The sequence below is a fragment of the Dermacentor silvarum genome, chromosome 7 (genome assembly GCF_013339745.2).
Source record: "Dermacentor silvarum isolate Dsil-2018 chromosome 7, BIME_Dsil_1.4, whole genome shotgun sequence".
Taxonomy (NCBI): Eukaryota; Metazoa; Arthropoda; class Arachnida; order Ixodida; family Ixodidae; genus Dermacentor; species Dermacentor silvarum.
In genome coordinates, this window is record NC_051160.1 from 170,748,871 (window position 1) to 170,756,260 (window position 7,390).

Genomic DNA, 7,390 nt, shown 5'->3' on the forward strand with positions numbered 1-7,390 from the left:
CCGCAGGAGCGCTTGCACGGCCTTCTGATGCGATGTTGAGTCGCGTCGATGTTGCAGAATTGTTTCTTCCGAAAACGGCTGGTCATCCAACTGGTTCAGCACGACGGAGAACAGAACAAAAGTTGAACTGTTTGGAATAACGAATACAACAAGCTGCTTTGAAAACAAGAACGAGAAACGTCTTTTTTTTGCGATTTTCTGTTGCGCCTTGTCTCCAAGCGGCCGCCGGCAGAACCTGAAACTTGACGTCATCAATCACTCCCTCCCCGCGCGCGCGGCCAAGGCCGGCCGCAGTCGTCGCAGTGTTTCCGATGGTTGCGGTCCCTTGCTGCGCTTGTTTATATCCGTCGGCGATCTTCGCACGTCGTCCGCCTGAAACAATGTCACCGTCGGCGCTCCACGCAGGTGGCGCGTATTACATGTGCTTTCCCGCAATGCCAAGGCATTGCTGTTATAACAGCATCGTCGGTCGCCACACGCCGTCGCACACGTTTCCCAGGGACGAGAAGGTGCGTAAACTTTGGATACGTGCCTGTCAGCCATCACGCCCAGCCTGGAGACCTATAAAATATGACATCGTTTGCGCGGACCACTTCGTCGACGATGATTACGTGACCAGCCCGGCTGTGCTGAAAAGCCTCGGCATGCCGCTCAAGGGGCAACGACTAAAACCTGGCGCTGTGCCTTCGGTTTTCTCACGAAAACGCAAGGCAGAGAGTATCAGCGGCGCGTTTGAAGAGAGGAGGCGAAAAGAGGTTGGTACTGTTTTCATTCACTTGTAGCCTTCTTGAGCAGTGCTCACGCCGACGGCATAAACTACTATACAGTCATCCACGCAGTGCTAAAGTACCCCGCAGCTGCATCGCCTGCGTGCGCTCTTGAAAAAGCAAGTGTACAGAGGAAACGACAAATAATTCTTGCACAAGTGTCTGGTGCAGAGCGAAATGTACGCGCTACGGTTCGCGAAAACGCCGATCGCGCACTTGTGAAGCGTTCTGTATGCGAGGTTTAGGGTACCAGAAAGTCATCCCCTATGAGGAATTCGTCATTTTATTTCCGCGCCTGAGAGCGTACCTCAAAATTGGGTTTTTTCTGCGTGCCAATGACACTGCGTCGCATGGAGATTTTCAGTGTGTTCCATGACTGTGCAGTGGTGGTTACGTAGTTCTAGTCACAGGGTTCGCACAGCCCCTTGAAATCCTTGAATGTCCTTGATATTGACAGTATAAGTTCAAGGGCCCTTGAAACTACTTGAATACCCGTGGGCTCCTTGTAATCCTTGAAAATCCCGTGGGATTTGTTCCGCTAGAGGAAAATAACGATGTACATCCGCAAGTCATGCTGATATTTAAGGCCCTTTCGCTTACGAATGCCCATGAAAACAAGCTGTGTTGACTAAAGGGCAACATCAGGAAGTTTCGGTTTTAAATCTCGCAGCCCCTACGTCGTCTGGCAGCTAATATGCATTGGAAATCCAATCCAATGCGAGACATATCGCTCGCTCGGCTTGCGTATAGGGCCTAGAATATACTCTAGTGTGCCGTCCACCGAGAGTCTCCAACGCGGGACGGTGGCGCGGGCTGTGATGCCTGCCGCCGCGGGCCACCAGACGGCGATGCCTGTCGGCACCATGCTAAATCCTGCGGTGTTCGACTCGCGTTTGTTTGCGATGCGTTGATTGCTACGCGTCGATTGCAATGCTTAGTTCATTTCTCGCCTTGCTGCCGCTTTCGTTGCAGTCTTTTCTTATTGTGAGTGGGTTTTTTGCATCTATGTGTGCACTCGTCTGCCTAAAGAAACTCTGAACAGGTCGCTCGCGATTTTGCCAGAGACGCGGAAAGAAACGGCTCATCTCATTACCCAGCGCGTCCGCAGACCCCGAACGTATTGCGGATTGGGACAAGAACATAAGAGGCAGATCGCCGGGCAAATGGGGAGACTCGCGTCGTGTCTTGCCTGAAGTCCGCCCATGTCTCAGCATGGTCCGGCACAGTCTCGAAGTGCAGCGCACCAAGCAGCCGGCGGCGGCAGGCATCACACTCGGTGCTACCGCGACACCCGCTCTCGGCACACTAGTATGTGTCTTTTAGGTACTATAGTCGGGCCGTTTGTCGGCCTCGTGCGCGCCATTTCAGTGAAGTTCGCGTTTGCGTTGTGTGTTTACTTGACAAGATGCCAGGCGGGAAGTGCAAGTTTCAGCCTGCGTGGCTGCAACATACGGACTATCGTCACTGGGTGAGACCGGAACCAAGCGATCCTTATCGAGCAATGTGCGCATTATGTCAGAAGACGGTCGACATTGCAACGATGGGGGAATCTGCCTTGAAGACCCACCAGAAAGGCGAAAGGCGACGAAGTTTCCGTCGAACAGCCAAAGAAAAAGAAGCGGAGATAACAGCTCTTGAAAGAGAAATTAATGCGAAAATAGGGCTCCTTTCCTAAGTCATGTGAGGAAATAAAATTACGCTAACACTCCTTGAATTCTGCCTTTTTGCATCCTTGAAATCCTTGAAATGTCCTTGAATTTCCAGCCAAATATTGTGTACGAACCCTGTAAGTCATTGCCGAGTTCGCCATAAAGCGTGCTGAGCTCTTTCGCGTAAGTGCATCCGCGTAAATCAGCAGGGGTGTCGGGAGAATGTACAGTCGTGAGCACAAAAGTATGCGGACTAGGGGTCGCGCGATGAAGCCGATTTTTTTCTCTACTTGTGAACTCAACTTGAAATTGATGACTGCAGTCCAAACTTGGCATTGCGAACTTTTCAGTGTACTGATTAATTACAGTTTGTACTTGTTAATTACGAAGAAATTCAGTTTTTTTTGGCGACCCTGTGGTTCGTATACTTTTGCTCACGGGTGTACATTCAAACACTCGAACCTCACGTACAGCTCGTTACGTTTTTTTAGGAGAGCCAAGTTTTTACAGTACATTTTGATGTGTACTTTCTCCGCATTTGTTAAGTTTGCCGCAGTGGGGCAATAATCCATTCTTCATCCGTTTTCAGAAGTGTATGTTTACATGTTTTGCAATAAGGTAGTAATTATTCATTAGCATCCACCGAAGCCTTATGGCTACAAAGGAAAGATACACAGCTTTCACAAACTTCGCGTTTGAATAAAAATTAAATTTCGTCCCTGTACATTCTATATACGTTTTGTGCCCAGTTTTTATGTTACCTCTCATATTCCATTATTGCAGATCATTGATGAAATATTGCAACCAGCAACCACAGGGGAAGCCTTCCACAAAGAAGCTGTTCACGTCCAAGGAACGCAGTGTGATGCTTCTGAAATGCGTACCCCTCCAATTGAGCAGGATCAGTTTGAAGAAGTCACCCAAGCAGGTACACTTCATAATTCACCAATGCCCAACTTATTTCAGATTTGTCAATGCAGCCTTTTATAAAAAAAATTCGATTTTCTTTGTGTGGGTGTACAGGGAAAAAATGCATGTCAAAATCTTCAGCGCACGTTGATAAAATTTTATGCTGTGATGTGTGTTCAATAAATTCGTCTGTCAATTGTTTCCTCTCTTTCAGTTTCCTGTCAACGCAGTGCAGAAGCATCTACAAATAGCTGACAAAACAGTGAGCGTGAGGCACATCAAGAGAAATGCCCTGAAGCAGTACACCAGCAATTTGCACCAGAACCTCATGCCGCCGTTGAAAGACAAGTTACACCAAAAGCACTCCAGGCTGATGAAGCTGCTCAGACATCATTAACCTGCAGAGACTGGGGTAGGTGTATCAGATAAACCAATCTGCATTGTTTTGTGACTGCTCTTTTGTAACTAGCCTTGCTATGCATGGCATATATACGTAGCAACAACCAGCATAATATCTTTGCATAGGCATTACTGGTCAAAGCACCTAAAGTTTTTTACTCTGTAATTTCTGAGCAGGGTGAAGCATTGAGCCAGATGGTGCAAGTATGTCGTTTTCCACAACACTAGGAACATCCTGAACACAGACGAGCTCTCTTCCGCGTCTCTTCCTTTCTGTGTCTGTGTTGTTCCTGGTCTTTTTTTGAAAATGACATATCCAAGGAGTTGTACTGTTGCTGCTAAATTGTTTTATTTTGTTGTTGCTAAATTAAACACACTATTTTGGCTTATGCTATTTTCTAGGAACACAGGTTAAGATTCAAGCGAAGTCCTGTAGTATTTCAACTAGCTGCTTTATGTCGCCACGGTCTTCGACGCCATTGCCAGATTTGACAGATACATCTGAAGCGGAAAATGCTGAGAATGAAAACGGAAACCGAAAGGATCCTTCCTTTGTCCTCTCTGATGTCAGTTTAGCTGAGTATGTATTAGACTGCCCTGTAATATTGTGCAGTGCTCACATAGATGTTGTTTCTTTTTCAGAGACAGCACTGATCACACAGCCGTGCCTCTTTATGAAGAGAGGAAGTTCATTGTTTTCGAATCTAGTCTGGATGAACTGCTCTCGGTCTGCCCTCTGTGTTCACATCCGTGCAGAGCAATTGATAAAAATGTGAAAGGCACGTTATTGCAGGCGACACGCATGTGCATAAATCACCATGTTTCTAAATGGGCAACACAGCCAATGATTAATTGGAAGGCAGCTGCTAACTTGCTTCTTTCTGCAGCAGTATTTTTTTTCAGGCTGCAAAGCTTCGAAGTTTTTTAGGGCACTCAGGTGTGTGGGTGTTGCCTGCAGCAGTGACAAAACACACTTCAGAGTCCAAAATGCATTCCTCATTCCTGCAGTCACCAAGGTACGTGGGCTCATCAAACTGGTTAGGCCACGTAACCAACCTTACAGTGTATGCATATAGATTCATGAGCATTGCATGTTTACCACTTCAAGGTCTGGACAAACCAACAAAACGTCCTTTTTGATGAAGCCATTGGCCGTCCACTCCGGGTTGCTGGGGATGGTAGGGCAGATTCCCCGGGACATTCCGCCAAATATGGGACATACTCTCTTCTGGACATAGAGCTGAACAAGGTGCTGCACATCGAAACTCTCCAGATATTCATTACTTTTGCATGAAAGAGTATGCGTATAGTATAATTTGCAAGCTTGCTTAGGAGGTAATGGTGGGCTAGTGGGTTGTACACAATCTTTGAGAAAGGTTGCATTGTTCATGACTACATACACGTATGCTTGGTTTAATCTTGGTTATGTTGCAGTCAAATGAAACCAAGGGCAGCAATCATATGGAGCTAGAAGGCCTCAAGAGGACACTGCAAATATGCGAAGCTAATGGCCTCGAGATTTCAACTCTGTTTACTGAGCGTCCCTCTCAGATAAAGGCATTTACATCAAAGGAGACCTCCATAGAGCACAACTTTGATTGCTGGCACGTTGCCAAGAGTGGGTTCTGCTTTATTAATTTTTTTAAAACACAAGTACCAGTGAAATAACTGGGCTCTCAAATTTTTATTCGCGATGCATCTCATTATCCCAATTTTTGTACAGTGCTCAAAAAGAAGCTGACAGCAGCAGCGAAGCTCAAGAAGTTTCAGGAGCTGGCTCCATGGATACCTGCTGTCGTCAACCACCTGTATTGGTGCGCTCTCTCAAGCCGGGCGCAACCTGACTAATTCTCGCTAAGTGGCGCTCTCTTGTCCGTCATGTCGTAGACATTCACGTACATGATGAGAGCCTTTATCAAAGGTGCGAGCATGAGCCATTGGCTAAGAAGAATTGGCTGGAAGAAGGTATGTGGGGTTGAAATGCTTATTTTTTTCAGTATTCTTGCATTATTTCCAATGCATTCCTTTAGGATCACCAGCGCACCAAAAACTGAAAGCCATCATCCTAAACAAGGCTTTGCTCAAAGACATTCCTCGACTATCCACGAGTGCACAAACATTTGCTATCGAATGCTTTCACAGCACCATCACTCATTTTGCTCCGAAAAATACCCATTTTGGGTATTCCAGTATGGTATCAAGGTAAAACGTTTTGTGCCTAAACTGTTAGGTGGGCTGTTGTGATGTGAACGGATGTGGTTCTGTTTCCTTTCAGAACACGCCTTGCCGCACTTCACTATAATGAAAATAGTGCAAGGCAGCAAGCAACCACTGACGATGGGACGAAGAGATGGCTGGTGAAATACCCGAAGGCAAAAAAGGCTGCCGTTGTCGCACCAGTGAAAGAATCTTGCACATACGGTACTTAGTTTCCATATTTTTGCACACAGATTGTCATTTACTACGCTTTGTTTTTCCAGGCTATGTGAACGACTTGCTGAAGTGTGCTGTGGACCTGTGCCACAATGCGAGCTCCTACAGGAAGGCATTGGATCATGCAAGTATGAAAGTGCCACCTCCACTTTCAAGCAACTTCGAACGTGCCGACAAAGAATCTCTCGTGGCAGCACATACAAGGCGCTTTAATATTTGACTAACGTAAGGCTACTTTCCTTTCATGTTTCATCTTGAATTGAAGCGTCTTGTGTAACCTCATATTTTCCTGTCTCTTGTTGCAGACAGCCAAAGTTCACTGAACAAGACATGTCATTTTGGCAGGAAACACTGGTTGTTTATTGAGGAACTGCTATCATGCGTCCAGGTAGCCAGTGTAATGCCCTCCTGGCGTCGGAAACTCTGTCCTGATCCTGTGGACAGCACAGCTTGGGAGAACGACCCGGTTACCATGACCAAGTCGCTTGTATACCCACCAAACAAACTGTCGGTAGGCAGTGTATCAGTATTGGCTGCAAATAAATAAATAAGCACGATAAAATAGATTGAGTAATGCACTGTGTGTATTTCTATTACATGCCATGCACTGTTCATTTGGTTGTATCTAACAAATAAAACAAGCCCTCGATCCATTCCCTTTGTCTCGTTCATGCAATGCACCAATAACACAATACATGCAGCGGTAACTGGCCTTCAGGATTTTTTCTGGCCTCATTGCTGGACAAAAAGTGCTGATTTCTTATTGTACTTACTCATTCAAGGTGCGTTGTCCAAGGTGGTATGGGCAGTAATGCTTCAACTTCACATACTCCAGGTCGAGTATATGCCTGTTGAGGCAATACAATTCAAAGAGAGGGTGCTTAGTAATACATTCGTAACCCTCAGCTGTGCTCGCCACCTTTTGTAGCTCTGTGCAACAGACCCTCTCTCTTTCTGTAGGCATGTCGCCACAGCGGTGACCGCAGGAGCACCTGTTGAAAGAAGAGAAATTAGAGGTATTCTCCGGTTGTGACAGAAATTGTTCACCCTGCGAATGCATGTTTTTGTCACAAAACAGAATTGTAATGGTGTTTACAATTACGCTGCGCCTGATATCGAATGAAAGCATATCAGCGCTATTTTAATTCATAAAATATAATACAATATAAAAAACGGAACCAGTGAATGAACGCCACACAATAGCATGCATGTGCACTAGTCTAATATGCACAG

General features: G+C 46.1%; 1 pseudogene; it reads left to right on the forward strand.

Moving 5' to 3' along the window:
- Nucleotides 1-349: 349 nt before the first annotated feature.
- On the forward strand, nucleotides 350-6,810 carry LOC119458684 (uncharacterized; annotated as a pseudogene).
- Nucleotides 6,811-7,390: the final 580 nt, after the last annotated feature.